The sequence below is a fragment of the Bombus impatiens genome, unplaced genomic scaffold (genome assembly GCF_000188095.3).
Source record: "Bombus impatiens unplaced genomic scaffold, BIMP_2.2 scf_0017, whole genome shotgun sequence".
NCBI classification, from domain to species: domain Eukaryota; kingdom Metazoa; phylum Arthropoda; class Insecta; order Hymenoptera; family Apidae; genus Bombus; species Bombus impatiens.
In genome coordinates, this window is record NT_176436.1 from 1,195,751 (window position 1) to 1,216,370 (window position 20,620).

Here is a 20,620-nt window from a genome sequence, read left to right on the forward strand (position 1 = left end):
TACAAGGTATTCGGTGCAATTCTTCGTGGAACTCCGCGGTATTTTTCAACCGATAACGTATTGTTAATAAACTCTGACCATTTCTCTCGACTCTGTTCGGCGGATGGAGACGTCCCATTCAGAGGAGGAGATAGATAAAGAAAGAGAGGAGAAGAAGGCGAAAGGAGGGAGGCAGTTAGGGGGTGGAGAATGGTATGCGAGGTAAGGTAGGATGACGTCGAAACGTATGGCTGCTGATTTATAAAGGAAATAATTTCGCGAGAGCAATTTCTTACGTCGGGTATGCGGCAGCGTACAGCTGAACAGCCATGGGGGCTCATCTACCGTTAAAATTCATTACTTCTGCTAAAAGCGGCCTTTAATATCGTGCTGCAAAGCTGAAAAATCTTTTTTTTCCTCTCTCCCTTTTTTTTCGTTAGTCAGGTCAACCATCGTGGCGTACCGCGGTTTCTGTACTTATACGTTGGCGTGTACGGATATGTATGTACATCGAGTGATTCCACGCGCACGGAACGGCCAGCGATACACGTTGCTTCTGTATTATAGAATGTTTTCGGAACGCCGAGGTTATGTCGTCGCTACAAGATGATGTATATTTACGAGAGCAGCACCCGAAATTACGCCACGGGTAAGGGGGGTGTATACATATTTTTTTTTCTCTTCTCTCTTTCCTTTTTTTCTATTCTCCCCTGTACTTTCGTAATTCAACCGTTTTGCCAGCAAGTGGAGCATTCGCTGTCCATACAATAACCCCGGCCAGCTGCACTAAAATTTTTATTGTTCTCGGCGAAGTTATGCGTGGGCTACTGTGCGGAGCAGGGTAACGAACCGACTTTTCTCGCGACCGGCAAACCGATTCTTCGTTTTTCACTGTGGAATCGTTTATCTTGTGAATGCGCCGGAACAAATCGACGCGTTGATATCCGAGATATGAAATTCTCGGTCGAGCAAAACCGACAAAATTTAATTTCTCTATCATCGAATGGTCACAAAGTGGAAAACCTGCTTCGATCCTGACTTTGAAGTTTCGGTCGATGCGTTTTCGGTGGTAACGGAATATAGGCATATAAAACCGAAGGATACTCGAAAATCTCGAAAAAATTGCTAATGTTTATGACACGGTTGGAAAATGAAATGACGATGACGCGTTTAAAGTTTTGTCTCTGGGTGGCGGATTAATATGTTTGCGACAACGAAGCCGCAGTATTATGGACCCAAAATACAGTGCCTTCAGCCACGAATTCTTGATGAAATACTTAGACGCGCTTTGCGCAACTCGTTTTCGTCGTTGTCGCCCCTGAGAACAAACAGACTGTTTTATAAGAAGGACAACACAATGTGGATAGTGGAAAGAGTGGGGTACCGGAGGAAAAGGAAGACATGGGTTCGCGAGGAAGGCGGTGGAAAAGAAGGAATAAGAAAGTTGATGAAATATTGGAGAGCGGCTTAGGCGGGACAATATTCTGTTGTAAACCGTTCCTTTTCCGCGCCAATAGATATCGCTATATAGCGTGCTACGCGTTTCTCTTGTATCTTTATTTCTCTCCCACATTCTTGTTATTCTCTCCACCCCTCTTTGTCTTTGTTCTTCTTCTGATATTTCCATCTTTTGCGCTCCCATGGTCAGAAATCCTTTGGATTCGTACAAAATGAAAGACCGTTAGTGAAATCGAAAATTCGACGTGGAAAATGTGCGGTTGGGTGGATGCACAATTTATGAGATGCAAATGTAAGACGATAAAATCGCGGATAGATAGGAAAACGAAAGATTGGTGGTAAAGTTGGAAATTTTTCGACCACGTTTCTTTTCAGTTTCATCGTCGTCGTAGTCGACATCATCGTCGTAGTAATTGACGTCGAACGGACACTCGATTATAGATCGTTCGGCTGTAATTTCATCCGTTTGTCGAGATCGTTCCGAGTGTCTGGAGTACCATTCATCTGTAGGACGATTCCCCTTCGATTTGCAATAAACGGCTGGACATCTCTCTTCATCGTTCGCCCGCGACGATTCTTTCCCCGCAATTAAATCGAAGGGAGAAATCTCAGGCGAGACAAAAGGCGTCCGGCTTCTACATTCCTTCTTTGTAATTTGCTATCCTCGTCCGTCTCTTCTCTTCCTACGGCCGGATGATGGAGAACCAGTTGGAACGAGGAAAGAAAGTCTTCCGAGCTCGTATTTACGTGCCAGTTCAGCAAAGTACCTCTACCGCTTGTAACACCATCGAACTGTCCACTCCCAAATCGTTTCGATTAGTACGACGAACCAATCGGGAATAAATCTGTTGGATTTTGACCTTGATTTCGTGTTGCATACGCAATAGAATTTGTAGATTAATCAAACAATTTGACATAGTCAGTCGGTTAGTAGTGGAATAATTAATTAAAATTTCATTCAAAGATGCTATCGTCGCAAGTAACTTTTCCCGGGGAACTTTCCGAACGTTTCAACTAATTTTCCTCCCCTTCGTACCCATCCATTTCATCCCGGTTCAGAGTTAGGTAGTCGAAAAATTTGGAGCGTAACCGTGTCGACAACTATGAGCCAACTTTTGCATTCGGAGTTCGTTAGAGTCGTATTTCCCCCTCGTCTCCCACGAGAGACACCGAAATTCCTTCGCATGGTTGCAACGAGAACCGGGGTCGAAAGTAGAAAAGAAATAACGTACGACATTCGGCGGATGTGACGTTTATTAGACATTAAGTAGTAATACCCACGAATGGGACGGACGGGACTAGCCGGGTAATAAGGATGGGCTAGGAAAGCCGTCATACTAATTGTAGTAATTCCGGCATCCACTTTGGATATTTAATTAAGTTTCCGCTGACAAGCATCTACTTAGTGGAAAGGGGCAAGGCGGTTCTTACATAGCGACGCGCTTACTACTCTCCGCTTCCATCAACCCTCTGCTTAGCTACTGTGTAACCTACCGACCTGCTTAACTGCCGCCTCGAAACCTGCATCGTTCACAAATTATTTAGTACCTTGTTATTTGTGCCTCTCTAGTCCGAGTAAAAAAGCCCGATTTAACATTACATTTACGATCGAGCCTGTGAAATTACATCTGGAATATTTTATGCGACCAATTTATCGTCACGTCTGAATACAAATACGAATATATATATATGTGCAATATTGTTAAAGGTATTAGAAGAATGAATGAGAGAAAAATATCGAACAATCGACATGAAGCACATGTGTTACTCTTAGAACGTGCCAAATTCTACAGTCAAATAACGAGCAAGATAGTTGTCGAGGGTGGTCACAGACCGTTTCAGAGTGATTTACAGAGGATGGAATCGGAAGTGAAGAGTTCGTGGAAGCGTGGCCAACGCCTAAATATCGCGGTAGACGATCCTTCTACCGGTGGCGGCTGGGACAACGGTATTCCTTCTATTATCTATTGTCCGGGCCAAGATTTTAGTGGAGCAGTATATAAGAGGAGCTAGACACGAATGCGGTCTCCCATTCGATTCCGTAAAGTATGAAGCTATCAAAGCCAATGGTCCGAAAAGGCCGGCGCAATTACCAATAACTCTTTGACATGCTCCGTCTACGTTTCTTTTTCCACTCGAAACATTTTCTCGTTGGCTCGCGCCGGGGAATTCGTCAGAATTGTTCGCGGAAATCGAACTGACCTCCGTACGTCCACGGGAATAAATGTAGTAGATGCTGCGCCCGCGAAATTTTTCCCTGCGCTAGGTAAGAAGAGAAACGCGAGGGAACGCGTGCATCATCGTGACCCCGTGGCACGAAGTCGAATCGAACGATTCTATATTCCACGCTTGGGATGAGGATATTGGGGAATAGGTAGGAAGGTAAAGGAAAAAAAATAATGACGCGAATGGAGGGAAATGTTGGTTCACGGACCGGTAGCCACCTCCTCAACTTCTCGTTTCTTCGAAAAATAATGATTCTTCTTTAGGTAGCGTTTTTTCGAGTAGCAGACAGAGACTTTGATTTCGCGGGCCGATCAGGTCGCGGCGAACGAGTGCCCGGCATCGAAGAAGGACGGCAGTCTCTTTTCGCTCGGATGAATTTCTCGAGTTAAGTAATCCCTGCTCGTGGATTCAGAATGGAAACAGTGCGAGCGCACGGATAAGAGGGATAAGGATCCTCTAACACCTCCTTCTGCTTTTCCTCCTACTGCTCTCGTCCGTCTTTCTACTCCAGCACAATCCTCCGTTCCTTGCTTCTCTCTACGTGTCTATAGATAGAGGGAGAACACAGCTTGGGAAACTCGTAGCTGCCGGTCTGATATCAAGCCACCATTGTTTACCGAATATCGAGATTCTATTGTGGCCTAATGGAGGAAAAAAGAGAAAGAAAAGAAAAAGGAGATCGGCGATTCTAAACTCAGCTGCCGATCCTTGATTCCGAATTTGGTTTGCGATAATACGTAAATTGATTTAGGAAGTAAAAATAAGCTAAAGATTAGGCGTGCTTGAGCAAAATTTAGACAATGGATTACTTTGGGAGAAGATGGAAAAAGAAGCATATGTATCGATGACAGACTGTAGGTAGGGTTTCGTGTTTTATGTTTTCGAGCTCTCCCGGCATTGACGATATCAAGAAAACGACTCTATCCCTCTGACCACCTTTGCTAATTGAATACGGTAGGACCCGAGTGGTAAGTATCCTTGCGTGTCTTTGCTCGACACAAGAATGCTATTTTGGTATTGGTTTGTGGTCTGAGAACAGCGAGAGTATCTCGATACGTACGTCTCGATTCATAATACACGCCGAGTACAGTGATTGACGTTGATCATCGAAAAGTATTATCTACTTTCGATTAAACGAGTTAAGATCAGGTCTCGAATTACAGCGATCGAAAAGAGAGATGGTGGAAAGTTTTCTAATTGAGAAGAACAAATGATCCATTTCACGATCCCGCACTTCCCGTGTTAAAATAACCCTAGGGTTAATGCGATTTGTAGGTTGGACCGAAGAGGGTTACTGCAAATGATCAATAGGCTTGTACGGCTGAGATAAGAGAGATCAGAGCAATTTCCAGCGAAAGACGATGTTTATCGTTCGAACATCGAAATGACGAAATAATTGAAAAGTATTACAAGTTTCTCAAATATGTAATTAGAGGGAAGAAAAAGACGAATATTTTCGAAATTTATAAAATTGCACTCATTGTTCCTACCTATAGCTATTTTTATAAAACGATGGTGGCAAACAAATTTCAGTTTTCCAACGTTTATCGCCTAACTTTCCACGTTACCTACGAACTTGCCAGGAAATTGTTGCACGCAGCTGAACACACTGCGCGTGTCATAAATTAGCCAGGGGCTCGTTAAACTCTTTTCCAAGTTGGCGCGTGCTAGCACGGATTTTCCCTATGAATTCAATTTTTGTTCTCTGTATGAATACTCGTAATTTGAATTCGGTTTAATTACTTGGTCTCGCGAGAGCTTTGTATCCAATCAGCTATGTTCAATAAATCGCAGAAAGCGAACCAGAGACGAGAAACAAACGTAAAAAATGAACGGCATGATCGTGGAAACGCGAACAAGTGGCGGTTCGATTGCGCGTACATTGCATTAATTGTGTCTATGACGCGCGTGTTGGAGCACAAAGGGAGTGTACATCTAGCGGTACAAATGTGGTCGTCCTTATGTAACCACGTAGCCGCTTCCTCCTATAGTCATGCTAAACAACGTAGCTAGTCCGTACAAGGGTGTTACAAAGTGACGACGGTTTCGTGTTTGTTGTCGGACGTTGGACGTCCATGAATAATTAATCCGTTCGTTTCTCTAGCTGTCTGATGTTACAGCGGTCGACTCGAAACGCTTCGCATTATCTCTGAGCGAAGAACGCGTGTGCATCGTGCAGATCGAACGAGACGATACTTGCACTGGCATTGACTTTCCGACAGACAACTTCTCGGCTAACCAGAGTCTCACGATTGATTCGAGCGATTAAACGTTGCGCGGGAAAGCAATTGCGAGAGTTTGGATTAATTAAGGTTGCTCGTTCACCGGTTGAAAACGGGCTGAAATTTTGCCGAGGACTTTGAAAGTTTCCAAAGCTGCGAACGTATTGATTTTGCTTGTAAACGGCCCGCTAACGATCGCGATTAATCGACGAATAATTCCGACGCGTTTTCGCGGAGAATTGGACGATTAATTATATCTCTTTGACGAGAGCTCACTTGTTTCTCGGTTCCATCGGACATGACGCGATGATGCTCTCATCGGTTAATCTGTATAAAGTGAGAGATATTAATCCAGATAAAAGTATCGTAAACTATACCGATACAATTGGGTATCGTAAAAAATAAACAAAAAACCTGACAGATTTGAATTAAAACATTATTATGTCGAAAAGCACAAGGAGGCACTACAACGTTCACGACCGCCAATGTACGTTCACGCTTTTCGATTACGTGGGAATTACGTAAAATGACAGTTTTAGCAATGAGTAGCAACATTTAGTAGCATGTATATGCTAGAACGAAGTTTAAAGCCAGATGGAGTGCTATGTAATAGGATACACACGTATTACGTAGAACGACCGGAAGTTCATACGTTCTAGTAGTCTTATCGACGAAGTGAATAGCTGTTGCTTCTATATATGATTTATATTAATATGTTTTATATTATTATCACTGGTTTTCGGAGAACTTTGTTGTTTAATCTCTCGATATATGATCTTTGTACCTCGAAGAATAATGTCAAAAGTTCAAACGGATTTCATTATACCATCTATTTAATCAAATGATCAATTATCCTCGAAACTACCTCCTATTTAGCAATAGTCACCTCTGCAAAGAAATCGAAAACTCGACTTATCTTGAAACCTAGCGCGTTAATTAAGGGGACAATTGAATTAGCATTTGTAACACGTGGATGAGCCAAGCTGCAGCGAAATTTCAAATCGACCGGCTACAATTTGGACGAGCATTAAACAGCGTCGTATCATGCATAATGCACGGAACATCGCGCGCCGGCTGGCCTTTCGAATATAAGTGGTCCGCGCTGTTCCTTTCCTGTCCCTCCTGTATCCCGGGCGTCGTTTCCTCCGTTTCACTCGATTCGTCGTCCCGGGTGCTAAGTACCTTGGGAGAGAACAGACGGAGCAGGCTGAACAAGCCGGATTACGGATTAGGATCAATTTCGAGTAGTTCAGAGATATGCACTGTTTCACCCGCGGCACCGAATTCATTCTGCCGCGCTTCCTCTGTTTTAAACGCTGTCACGCTTTAAGCTTGTCGCTTCCTTAAAATCAGCCTGGTAGCTTCTTAGTGCTTCGAAACGAAAAGCAGATTGACATGGCCTACTATCTGATGTGCCTTACTCTAGCTTTGATTAACGCAACGATTAGTACAACATGATTTCTTATCGTTTATTTATAGCAGATGGTAGGTTTTAGTAAATTACATTTGAAATTAATTGAATGGATATTATTTATTTGGATGCTTATTGCATTCGGAAAATCCGTGATTGTTTTACTTTTAAATTTTGCCGAATAATCGAGGATGTTTGACATCAAAATTCTTGATCTCACATTATAAAACTTGCACGAGAAAAATATATGAAGAATGAAATATATAACGCAAGGAGAAAAATAAGTTTTTATGGAAAATTACGAATGTTAGTTGTAGTGTTAAAATTTCAGAGTCACTGATAATCACTTTTTAAAATTATTCTGTTAGAAAAAATAGTCGTGGGATGTAAATAATACAAGTGTGCATCTATACCACTGATTAACCCAAATTATTTTGTGAAAAGTAGCAGTCCTAGTTGAATTGTCATACTGTAAGTAGCATAATCGTGCATTCATGACGTTGATAATCGATTTTCCAAATTATTCTGTCAGAAATAGTAATCCTCGTATTAAACTGTTAAAGCTGCGATATTGTAAATGCTGCAGTCGTGCATTGATATCATAAATAATCAATTTTCTAAATTACTTTGTGAGAACGAGTCTTGCCAAATAATGTTACAAGAGAAGAGAAGAGAGGAAATTTCAGGAAAACGTTGTTCGAATAAAAAGCGTTGTTGGATACAAGGAATCGTTTCTGGGCAGGTAGAGCTTGTTTGTCGTTCGACTCGTTACGCGTGCAACGACGGCGTTAACTAAAATCGAAGTGATTTCGCGCCGGCAGGAGGCGTCCACCGATCCAGACGAATAAACTATCGGAATATTGAAACATCGGTTCTCTGTGCAGGTGCAGTAATCGTTCATGGACAAACGTGCACGTGCGCAAACGGCTCGCGTCCACGTTCTTGGCCCTCTGTGTGCGCGTACACTGCTATAGTCACGGGAAAAGCAATCATCTCGGCCGGACGCAATCAGCCTCTAACACACGTTCCGTCGCGTTCCACACGCTGCTAGGCGGTCCCGATTTCGACCTATGTAAGTCGCCTTCTGCGACACTCCCGTTATATGATGGGCGTAACGCGAAACTATTGCTTCGTCGAATGAATCGTTTTGATTCTAACGGTGTACTGGAAAGATTGCCTCGAGAAGTATTTTTCGTTAAACAACGCGTTTTAATGCCCCGTGTATGTCATTACATAAATACGATGAATTTTCGATTTGGTATGTTTGATATCTCCGGGATGAGTAGATACAGTAAATATGTAACAATAGTGAATTATTTCGTAATTAGTTGCTATATGATTAACACATACAGAGTAGTTAGTGATATGTTGTACAACCGGTCCACGTAGTCGCAGCGATCAATTTCCGATTACTGTGTTATAACACACAGACATAAATAAACACGAGTAAACATATGAAAATGTAAATAAACGAATTGACAGTGTGGCAATTTCCATTCATACGTTCGGCGTTTTGTGTAGAAAAGCGATGATAAATGTTAGAAATTAATACCTAATTTTGTATCCTCTCCTATTCTGTCTTTCGGACGGGAATTTTCGTATTACGAATTCCGGACGACTCGATGGAGCTGTTAACATTTACGTGTCTCCCAATTTTCGAAACACGAAACCCGAGGTAAATAATTAAACTCGGGTCGGCGAAGACTAAAGATTTTCCGAGGTTAGCCAATAGAGAGCACCGGGCGGTCGAAACGCATTCCCGGTCTCTCATGAAATTTCCACGTTGCTTTCGTTGGCACTTTTCTCTCGTCTCGTCTCGCCACGTGTATAGTTCTGCTGGCCGAGACTTGGCTTAAACGCAAACTAAGAAAATCATGTTACCTAGAAGTTCCTATTCCTAATAGAAGCGAGCTCGACTATCGGCTGGAAATACCAGTAAGAAGCTGGTAGAACGCGTTCGAGATCGTCGATTTCGAATGGTGTTAGGAGCGGCACGAAATTCCATCTCGCAAACGTACACCGACACTGGGAAATTTCGCGGATGGGGAGTGTAGGCTGCGGAAACAGGTTGCAGCATGGAACGAAACGTTTCTCTTCGCGGTGGTTTATGTTGTTTAGGGGAAACGGGCGAGTTGATGTCTGACGCAAATACGGGATGGCTTGTTCGCGGGGAACGCGCCGGTAAACTTTGGACGACGGCAGTTAACCGGAATCAGGCCGAATCGATTATAACGGTCGGATCGTTGCCGCGAGATAGCACGAATCGACAAGGGGGAATTTAATGGAAAACTCGTTGTGCCGCGTCTCGTCGCGAGCATCAGCGCGCGTTGCCTTCGTGCCTGTGTTACTTCGCTAACTCGCTTACTTGGGTAGACGTGTACGTGTGAGAAAGTGCGAGAAGAGAGAAGGGAAAGAAAAAATAGGAACGAGTCACGACGCAAAGGGCGAGAAAGTAAAAGAGTAGTGGCGAATGATGGCGAAGGATGGCGAAAGATGGCAAAGGAAAAGGGGGAAAGTGTCGTTGACTATAGGAAACTTGCGACTTTTTTTGCTCTGCTCGTTAATGTGAAATTTCTGAAGGAAGCGATGGAACCTCCGCCGGATGTCACGTCACCGACTTTCAATTTCCGGAACGTGGCCAGCGGGGAGTACTACCGCGTCCCTACAAATGAGAGTCGCTGCGTCTTCTGCCGATGATGCTCCGTATACGCTTCAAATTGATTGTCACTGCGTCGAAGGTGCAAGATGTATGCCGGTTTCTCGCGTAAATCGATTCCCGGCAGCCATCGTAGGGACGAACTACGGGTTCGAGGGTCGATCGTGGGCCAAATATTACTACTCCTTCGCCGATAGCGACACCGATTGAATTTTTTTCTGACAACAAAGGTCTTCTTTTTTTCTCCCACGCTCCCGACGCAGAAGCGACGTGACCGGAACGATGGTCGCTTCTGAAGGGACGAAGCAAGGAATTAATACTCGCGCGTTGAAATATGAGAAACACTCGGTTTTAATTTCGTGTCAGTGAAAACGAAACGTCGATTTCTCGTTTTTATCCCGTTTTTCTTCGTAACTAGAAAGAGAGAGAGTGAGAGCGGGAGGGGGGAGGATGGGGAGAGAAGAGAGAAAAATGATATGAATTCAAGCGTGTAAAAGTTTGACCGGAAACTCGTTCAGATTCGTTGATAATTGTTGCGTTTTGCGTGGTCTAAAGTTATATAAGAGCGACACCTCATCAAGCCTCTTTGTCGGACTATTCAATGACGTATTTAAAGGGCTGCTGTCTTGGGCGTTTATCAACATCGGAAATAGCTGTCCTGTCTGAACATCGCCCAGGGTCAGAAAGGTCCAATTCCTCGTAGATCACAAATAGTCTGCAGTACACAGAGAATGTGCGCGCCGCGCCGTCCGGAAATTTGGAAGTTGACGTTGCTTTCGGGGGTTAGGGGATGCGGTAGGATGCACCGAGTTCGCCGACATTGAAAAACCGATGGAAACGCGTAATTCACGATGGATTTGCGATAAATCCGAACCGATGAACGACATAATACGGTGACCAGTTAATGGATGAGACAGCGGAGCTAATTTGACGCGTGTACTAGCCGAGCTTGGACACTCTATCGCGCGTTTATTAGCGCAAAATGAAAATACAATGACAACGTGCTCCACGATACGGGGAAAACATAGCCATGAAATTTTAGTGGAGATATAATTGTGTTGCAACGCATAAACATCATTTTGTAAAATAATGTTGGCTTTGTGTTTAACGGAAATGCATAATATTACGGATTGTAAAATTCTTTCGTTCGACAGGCTATTTCGGATTTATTTCTTCTTCTTAGAACGTAATCGGTAATTTCGGTGAATCGTATCAAGTCCTGTCTAAAAGCTTCTTATCCAATTCCCAACAATGTGCCATAACACCTAATAGTATTCCTGTGAATACCTTTTTTGTCCCCTCTTTCGGCGACAAGTTGCGGGATCCAGTTTGCCGTTGTGGCAATTTTAATACAGTCTCTGAACCGCCAGGACAGTATCGCGTCGCGAAATAGAGTGCCCAGTGAGTGTGCGGGCCAGATATCGTGTAAGTCGGACTTAAACCTCTCTTCGCCACTTTCGCGGGACAACTTGCACCCCCTCAACCAAGAGAACGACCAGATACCAAGCGGCCAAGCACCTCTGGTTTTCATTTTAAAAAGCCTTTCTCCACTTGTTCCGTGTTGCTTCATTAATCAGAAAATAAAATTGGAACGAATTAGTAAATAATTTCGAGTATAATTCTGCCATACCTGTTAAGGGAAAATGATAAAAAGTTGAAAAGAGACGCGTGAAATTTCTGTGACAGTTTTCTCTCATGAGAATATAAAATATATTATATAATAGGATTATTTCGTTATGATCGGGTAAACTGTTAAATTCTTTTCAGGCTTGCATATGACAAGTATAATCTTTAGTAACGTGGTGTAAACATGATATCGAATTTTATATAGAATGTCTTGCAAACTGTATTCGACATTAGTCATTCCTTTTGATAGGTTTGACACGAGCGAAGTTATAGACAGCGCATAATCACCTGCTGATCATTATTCAGCTCCATTCATTGCGTTATCGTGTTCGAACCGATCCGTGATTCGATCATGCAATATCTGGTAGACCATTTGTAGTCATGGCGCTCTATCGGGTCATCGTAATAGTTTCCATAATTCTGAGCTATTTACAACTATTTACAACCATTTACTTATTAACAACTTGTATTATTTTTATTATTTCTTTCAATATTATTCCACAATATCAAATTCATTTCTAATCCAGCGCGTCAAATTTCCTTCGCAATGGAAGACGGATTTTCCGAAATTTTGCAATCGATTGTACGATACTTTCCGTGTCAGGTAAAAACTCTTCCAAATATAGGGGATTTGGTTGGCAGCTGTGTAAACGCACATGCATACGTATTAGAGACACATAGAAGCTAAAATAGCGATGTACGGTACAGAAGCTGGCATTGTTGTCGAGGTGAGCTCGCTGGTAATGAAAAGAACTCCAAACTCTGTCTCTCTGTACTTTACCCTTTCTCGTTCTCTCTTGTTACTCCCTTCGTCCAATTTCTATCTTTCTCTTTGTTCCTGTAACTGGCGTTCTCTTCTTTGCCTCGTTCACCGTGTTCTTCTTTCTCTCTTTCTCTCTTCCTCTCTCATTATCCCTTGCGAAGCCCGGGCGAAGAGAAACGAGCATCCGCTCCCGCCTCTCGTTCTCCCTCGTTCGGCTCGGCCTCTTGTTTTAATCACAGCGCCACAAAGTACGCCATTGTCTTGCCAGTATCGGTCTGAGAAAGTATCTCAAGAACAGCACAGCCATCTGTATGCACGGTCCAGCGAGAGCTGATTGTAGAAAAATCCGTCTGGGAAACCGCTTGGCTCATCGCCGAGGGTGCACCTGTTTCCGCCGTAGACCGCTAATCGGGCCAGATCAAACATAAAGGGAATCGTTGTCTCGCGAACTGTTTCATTATGTTCTTCCCTCGGTTTCGAGTGATTCGACGCGCTTTTTCCCCCTTGTTCGAGCTAAATCGACGATGACGACGACGATGTCGTTGTCGATGTCGATGTCGATGTCGATGCCGATCGGCCGTGTCCGTTTTTCGATGGAGCGCGTGTCACGAATACCCGATACGACTGTACGTCGCGGCGTTCTGCTTTCACGCGCAAAATCATCGGACGCAGAATCGGGAAACGTAAATCGTACGGTAAATAGCGCGTGTACGTGACGTAAAACGTAAACGCGGTTGAAAAGGTTGTCGAAACGAGGCTCGGAAGCGTCGCATCGGGAAACCGTTGGTCGATTTCGAACGATCGCTTCGTCGCCCTCGGTACCTCGGTGAATTGTATCGGTTTTCGAATGGATATCGGCAAATCTGATGATTTGATTGTAATTTCGTTTCATTTATGTCGTTGGGAATCACGTGTGCGTACGACTATCGGGTAGCTCGCGGTCCACCGGCATAATCTAGGACAGAAATTATCGAATCGAAGTTCTTCGTATGTGCTCAAGATCATGTTGGCAACTCGATATTAATAACCGAAACTGGGTAATCGAGCCAAGATCCTTTGCTGCCTTTGATCTCGAATGTTGTTTCGAATCTCGCACGAAATTGACTATCGCGATACACGTGGAAGCGTATGTATGTTGCTAGTTAGCCGGAATTGGTACGCCCTATTTATCGGATCGTATCGTTCAAAAATACCTTAAAAAATCTATTTATGGTTATGGAATATCGCGTTCGAGTTTCAGTCAGGGAGAAGTAACAAGTTTAGTTCGCCAGTATCGTTTCCTGGGTTCGTCGTTCATTGCTGACAACAGTTGGAGCGTAGAAGCTTTTTTAAGGCATATAGATACCGACTCGGTTAGGAGCGTTCGATTATGCATTGCCAAGGTAACGCGAGACGCAGTGAGATGCAAGATTCGGAGACAAACGCCCTTAAAGGAAGTATCTTGGTAGCTCGAGGGAGCGAAGCAGCGCGAAGGGTGAGGCAAAGGTTGGATTGGCGAGAGGGCAGGGGAGGACAAGTAATTTCCTTGGCAGAGGCGTGAGAAGCATGCCGAAGGGGGTGGGTAGAACGCGAGAAGGTGGTCCAAACTAAACTAAATAATATTGATGGCCAACGGAAATTGAAAGCCGTTAAGGTCTTCAGCGTTGTGGTGCGAAACGGCGTTGCTGCATAAATAAGACGGTGTGCATTAGGATTAGGCCAGTGTCTCTCAACGTTCGATCGTTCCTTTTTTTTTTTTAAGTAATGAAGCAAATATTATTTAATACTTTTACTATAGGGACAAAGTTATTTTCCAGTGTTAGAGAATCGATCCGTGTTATTTCTTCGTACAGTTATCAGATTTTCACATCTTAAGCTAGAACTTTGAGATATAAGCGCTCAAGTTTGGCTGTTAATTTCCGATGACTCGGTGTATCAGCTTCTTCTAATTATCAAACTTTTAACGGAACTACGACACTGGCAGAATGTTAAATCGCTCGCTCGACTAACACACAAGCATCGGACATTATTAATAACGCAAGAGAGGAAAACAGCGAAATCCTTAAAAATCTTCTACGTAAAGCCCGTGAAACATCGACTCGGACCACTGGATGCTCTTCAGTTAGCATATTCCCCACGAAACATATTTTCTTGGATGAAAAATAGGGAAGATATTTAAGCTACTAATTTATACCAAGCCGGTCTGCTGGCCACGGATATATACGAAAATATAGGCGGGTGGAAAAAAGTCGGTACGTGGGAAGAGGGAGGTGACGGTATTAGAGAGATTATGATCCCAGGAAAAGCACGGTCAATCAGGAGATGGGAGACCGAGATAGAATAGACGGAGAGAAAGCCAAGCGACTTTCGAGCCGCACCACATAGAAACGCCGAAAGTTTTCACGGAACAAGGCTGGAATCGTTGGTTCATGCAAATTTGACGTAGACGTATAGCGTAAATGCTGAAAAATGGCTGGCTTAAAATATGCGAGAGTGTACGGCCAGCGATAGGTGAAACTGTAGCTTGCAACACGCGTAATAAGTCGGCCGATGTTCCAGACGGTCTTCTTTCTCTTCGCCCGACGAAGGTCTACACTGTCTCACCAATCAACAGTTTAGCTGCATGCAATGGTGATCGTGTCGCCGATCGTTAACTATATATTTCGCAACGAATAAACATAGGGATAAAATAACTGCGTCGCACGAGTGTAGCTTGCAAGTTTTAGATAATTTAAATCTTTATAAATATCGCATATCGTAAAAATTCGTTGTTATATTCGATCGTGTAGCAGTTCGCTAGGGTTGTTTTACATTTAATAAATTCTCAAAGCGATAATTTCAGTGGTCAGAAGTTCCATTTGAATGCGTTAGAAAACGTTCCCTTTTGTTCCATTTACGTTTTAAAATCCCATCTAAAGTGGCCCACTGGTTTTAACGCAGATAGATCACGTTGAATGAATAATTGTTACATTGTACCACGTATATTCAATTACATTAAAAATACGGCTTCTAGTTCATGGACAAACGCCGCGTACGGTTCGTTAATTAAGATTGTCCGGTTAATCAGCGTCAAATGTTCCCATCGCATGGTCAGGGCAGCCTGTTTCGCATTTCACCATTCATACGGTATCTGAATATATTTTCGAATTTTATAACGATCAACAGGTTAACGGATACGCATTTATCCCTGATACTCTGCACATTCGTGTCTCGTGGAGACCATTTTGCGATTAATATTCGATCCTCGTTATCATATGTTATTACCGTTTAATATTAATTGCAGATTAGAGTGATTTCATTGGCTCGAAATAATTATGGTGATCGTTGCTGAAAAGGGACGCGCTTGCCTATCGCAAGCTTCTCGTGTACGTAATTCATCGACGTGTGCGTACGTGCTACCTTCGAGATCCAAAGGAATTCCACAATCAGTCATTCGAGATATCGTTTGGGCGCGCCGTGACTGAAAAGGGAAAAATCTCGTCTTGGCTTCATTATCCTGACAATGGCCGAAGCCACGACTTCCAACGCGACTACCTTCTCTCTTTCACCATCTTCATTTCTTCGATGCCTCTTCTCTCGACGTTTACCCCACCGAAAACCATATAGAACCGCGTACTACCACCACGTACCGTTTTCCCACCCTCCAAGCCCATCTCGACCGGCCGATGCACGCATAATAGCAGCGAAGCTGTGCCCATAAAGCGGTATCCCATCATAAAGGCCTCTTCGATCCAAGGAACGCGGAGAAAAAGGAGAATTGGAATGAGAATACTCCTCTCCATACTTCTACCCCTTTCTTGAGCCACCATTTCTTCGTTTCGTTTTTCTTTCTTGCTTTCTTTTTCTCTTTATCTCGTTCATTTGATTTTCACATTTTTCTCTAATCTTCTCCCTTCTTCTTCTTATCCTTCGCCCGTCTCCTTGGTCTTTTTCCTTTAAAATTCGACTGCGACGGTGGTGGTAAACGTTTTATGGCATTACTCGAAGAAACACGCGGACCTCGAACGTAAGAGGAAAGAAAGAAAAAGATATGGCACGGTCGGATAAAAATAACAACGGGGAAGGAAATACAACGGAATTGTTGATCTTTTAGCGAGCTGACGCTTTTAATTCACAAGGATGCCGTCTCTTCTTAATTATGTCCCGCCGTCGCTCCCGTCTCTCATCGCCCGGCGGCTTCTCTAATTCTATGTTTTGAAGTTTCTTCTCGCCCTTACTGCGAGGCGGCAGCTGCTTCCGCAGTTTTTCATCTGGAAATTTTCTATTTTCCGCCGACCACGGGGATTTTTTTATGATAACGTTCCGCCACGTCCCCGCGCCCCTTTTTCGCTAGCATCCTTCCCCTCCGGTTTCGTTTAGTCATATTTTTTTCTCTCTGCCGATCCAGGATTCCGTTTTTCTGCCTGAAATACGCACGCATAACGCGTTTCGTTTTAATTCCGTGCAATAAAGCCGTTCGAAATCACCTGACTCATCGAAAAGACGGTTGACGATAAACAACCGAAGGGGGATACATGATTTTCAACGATATTATATTCCCGACCGACGTTGGATATAAATTTTTATGCAATAAAATAGCCGAGCTCGCGAGGCCGGCGAAGAAATAAATTCGACTCGATAGTATCGGTATCTTCTTCCATCTGAAAGGGGCTATGTCGTATAGATAACCCGACGTAAATGCCACAACCTTGTCCTTGTCGTGTTCGCGGAACGTAATAAAAGATCCAGGGAATTCACGAAGGAAAGACGTATAGTGGGCGCGTATTGCGATGCGAATCGTAAGAGGGGTACTGGAAGAAAGTGACAGAGGGTGAAAGAGGCGGACTGTCCCTGGCCGTAGATAGGGACCGACTTACGAGCGGCTTATGTTTCAATTTGTTCAACCTCGAATAAAATCGCGTTTTACGAGACATCGGGACACCATCGTCCGAGAGCAGTTCTCCTCGTTTCTCTCGGTGAACCATGAACACCATTTTTTCCCTCGTTAATAGAACCCTGTTAGCAGTGGCTACCATGGAATCCACGGACCTCCTCGTTGATTCCTTAAATTCACGCTCTTTCCCTTGTGAATCGTAGAGCGAATTAATCCGCACGTCTCTTCCGCGAAGCTAATTTCTCAACAGCGCGGCGAGAAACGAATTCACCACTTTTGCGCAACGGATTAATTTTCCTGGCGTTGTAGCGTATCTAGTATTGCAAGAATTTCTCGAGATTCTTAATTAATACCACGCAATTGCAATTTGTTCTTAAAGTATCTACATATATGTAAATATCGATATATCATGAAATCGTATTTCACAATGTTCGCCAAATGATCAGATTTTAAGATGTTTTAATGGGTTGTTCAATGAAATTTCATAGTCGTTATTAGTTATAGCTGGATGAATCGAACGAAAGTAGAGAGTTCCTCTTAAAGTGAGAATCTAACCGGAATTCTTCTTGTATGTGAATTTCATGTAAAAGCATCGTTGGAAACGATGTCGTTTTCGAATTCCGCTGAACTTCATCGAGTCGTTCCAACTTTTCGTGGTTTGTAGAATATATACGAAGGGGGGTGAATGGGAAACGCTGGACGCGAAAGTGACTACGTATTGAGCTGTATCTGGCGCGAGCAATCAACGGCGGAAGAGACAGGATATTCTCGTGGTTGTTCGCGAAATGCACGATCGCAAAGATCGTTCGTAGCCTAGAGGTATCCGCAACGATCGGCCCAAAGTACTTCCCCGTTCGTGGGCTCGATTCGTCGTGAAATCTATTCATTCCTATCGTTTCAATCCCACTCTCGTCTCAATAGATTCAGACGCAGTAGAAACAGTCAATCAATCTGTCTATTCCTACTCTTGGCTCTATCGCTTCACTGTCTGGCTGTAGTCTACGATGGTACGCTTTGCAGATGTACGAAGCGTAGGACGAAGAAAGCACGAACGGTAAAATGGACGTAAGAAGATAAACGGGACAAGAGAGGAAAGGCGAAATGAAAGGATTAAAAAAAGAATGAAAAGAATAAAAGGTCGATCGTACATTCTGTGATTGGTATTTTTGAAACGGTATTGTCTCATCTTTGTTAAAATCATTCTCTTCTGTTCGAATCGTTTCGCTGTATCTTTTCATTCTTCTACCTTTCTTGATCCCCATTACTCGCGTACCATTTGTTCGGTGATTTAATCGATCGAAGGCGTTTCGACGTGCACGTTCCACGAGATCGAGGATGCGAAAATGGAATCGTGAATCGATCTTCAACAGGTACCGCTGCGTCTCTCTATCACGGGTCGACTAATATAGAACGCAGGATTTCAAAAAGAGGATCACTTGTAGATACGATGGAATTGTCGAACGAGTATATAGGCAAACAACCGAAGAGATCGATACGAAACGAACATGTCAGTCGAGGCGGAATAATAACGAGATAAAATAATGGCGAGGCGCGTCTGCGTGTACTACATTCTTCGTTTTTGCGCTGAATAAACAAATTCTAGTAACGACGCGACGTTACATTTTACATGTTCCTATTGAGCATTCGGAAAGATACATTCGAATGGCTGTGTTCCGGCAATGTTCCGACTATGTTGCGGTTAATAGAATCTACAATATATCTATATCTGTATGTGTAGAATTAACGAGTTCACCGATGGAGCTTATTAAACGAATCCCGCAGATACGATCCTTCGTGAATATGACACTTGTCGCGCGTCGACGTGGACGTAGGGTTGCCGAGTAAAAAGTAGATGATAATGCGAAAAGAAAAAAGAAAACTGGTATGATCCTGCAGCATAAAACGCGCGACCGCTGCGCTGTGAAAACGGAAAGTTTATGGAGGAAGGACGCGGGGAAAAAAGTTGCAACGGCCGGCTGGGGGAAGGAAAGTGCCGCAATATCGTTCTTGCAATTTCCTTGTTTAGGTGACGATCCATTTTATCAGGCTGGTATTAACGGCTATTATTTCTGTACCTGAGAGCCAGACTAACCCAAGTTCATTTTTTTCAAGATTGAGTTATATACTCCATCTCGCCGCTCTTTTGTTTTTTGTTTTATTAGGATAATAAGGATCTCTCTTTCAGTTACGTAATAAATAAAGGAGATTTAATGGCGCACAATGTTATCCCGGAGTTGGATAAATCCAAGTCCTTCTCAACTACGATTTTATTTTAAACGAGTCCTTCTAAGTTTCAAATGTAGTCTGATTACAAGTTTGAAGAGATAGTTTATAATGTATCATATAGCAGCTAGTCTCTGTCAATAACTTTTACAATATGCCTGCTTAAAAATAGTATGTATTTAATGCATCACTACGATTCTGGAAGGTTAATTAATATTTACAGCAGTTATTAGACATAGTTGACGTAATCAGTTAAAGTTTAGAGTGTTTCGGTAGTTAGAAATTTGTAGAGAGCTCAAACCGAATATAGTCCATTCACTTAAAAATGTTAATTGAGTTATATCGTAGCACAATAAATTTAGACTTGAATAGTGGAAGGAAATGGTACAAAAATGTACTACATTACTCAGGCATTAGGTCATCGTTTGGAATAGTTCGACGTTCGTAGTATGGACGTTGTTCGAAACTTGTACTTTTCTTTTGGCATAGTTTATATGAATGGTTTTAAACGTTTACGTCATTGGAAATAATTAGAGACATAAATGATAGTTCCCTGGTGAATAATGGAGATTCTCTTTAGCGACCTGTTTTTATTCAATAGCAGTAAATAGATCAAGTCGTTTAATGCGCACTATAGAAATGATAAGAAGTACTATTCAGCGATAGTATTATTGGTTATACGTATATTTTCCATTAAACGATATTTATAGAAGATTTGCCAACGAATTTTCGTAACAAGATGGTGCTTGTGGAAATCGATTGAAAATTAAAAAATGTAAACGATGTCCCTTCATTCCAACAAATTCAATCAGTTTATATCACGACCAAATTTTATAAATCGTACACATGCAGCGGCTCTGAAAGGTATCGAAGTGTTCTTATCAGATTCTATGTATTTCATTTTTATATTAACAAATCTTTGTAGCCATCTCAAAGTATTACTAAATAACACAAAATTGAACTTAATTATTTATTATGCACATCAATGCTACGTATTTGCTTTACGCTGTACGCAAATCGAAGAAAATTTTTCGCCCAAAAATTGATTCACTCTGGAAAATGCACAAATCATTTTTGAAAAAATCTTCCGCGACATTTACCCGTAATGTTTATCGAGTCCCTTTCTTCGTCGATCTACTTGAATTTACTTGGCGAAATACCCGCCAAAGTTCCGCGCCAAACTGGACTAACACTAGATACTTGT

The 20,620-nt window shown here is 42.8% G+C and overlaps 1 protein-coding gene across 6 annotated transcripts in view; it reads left to right on the plus strand.

Annotated features, from left to right (window-relative positions):
• Positions 1 to 20,620, plus strand: part of LOC100749896 (zeta-sarcoglycan) — a 222,582-nt gene that overhangs the window by 12,243 nt on the left and 189,719 nt on the right. The window lies entirely within an intron of this gene.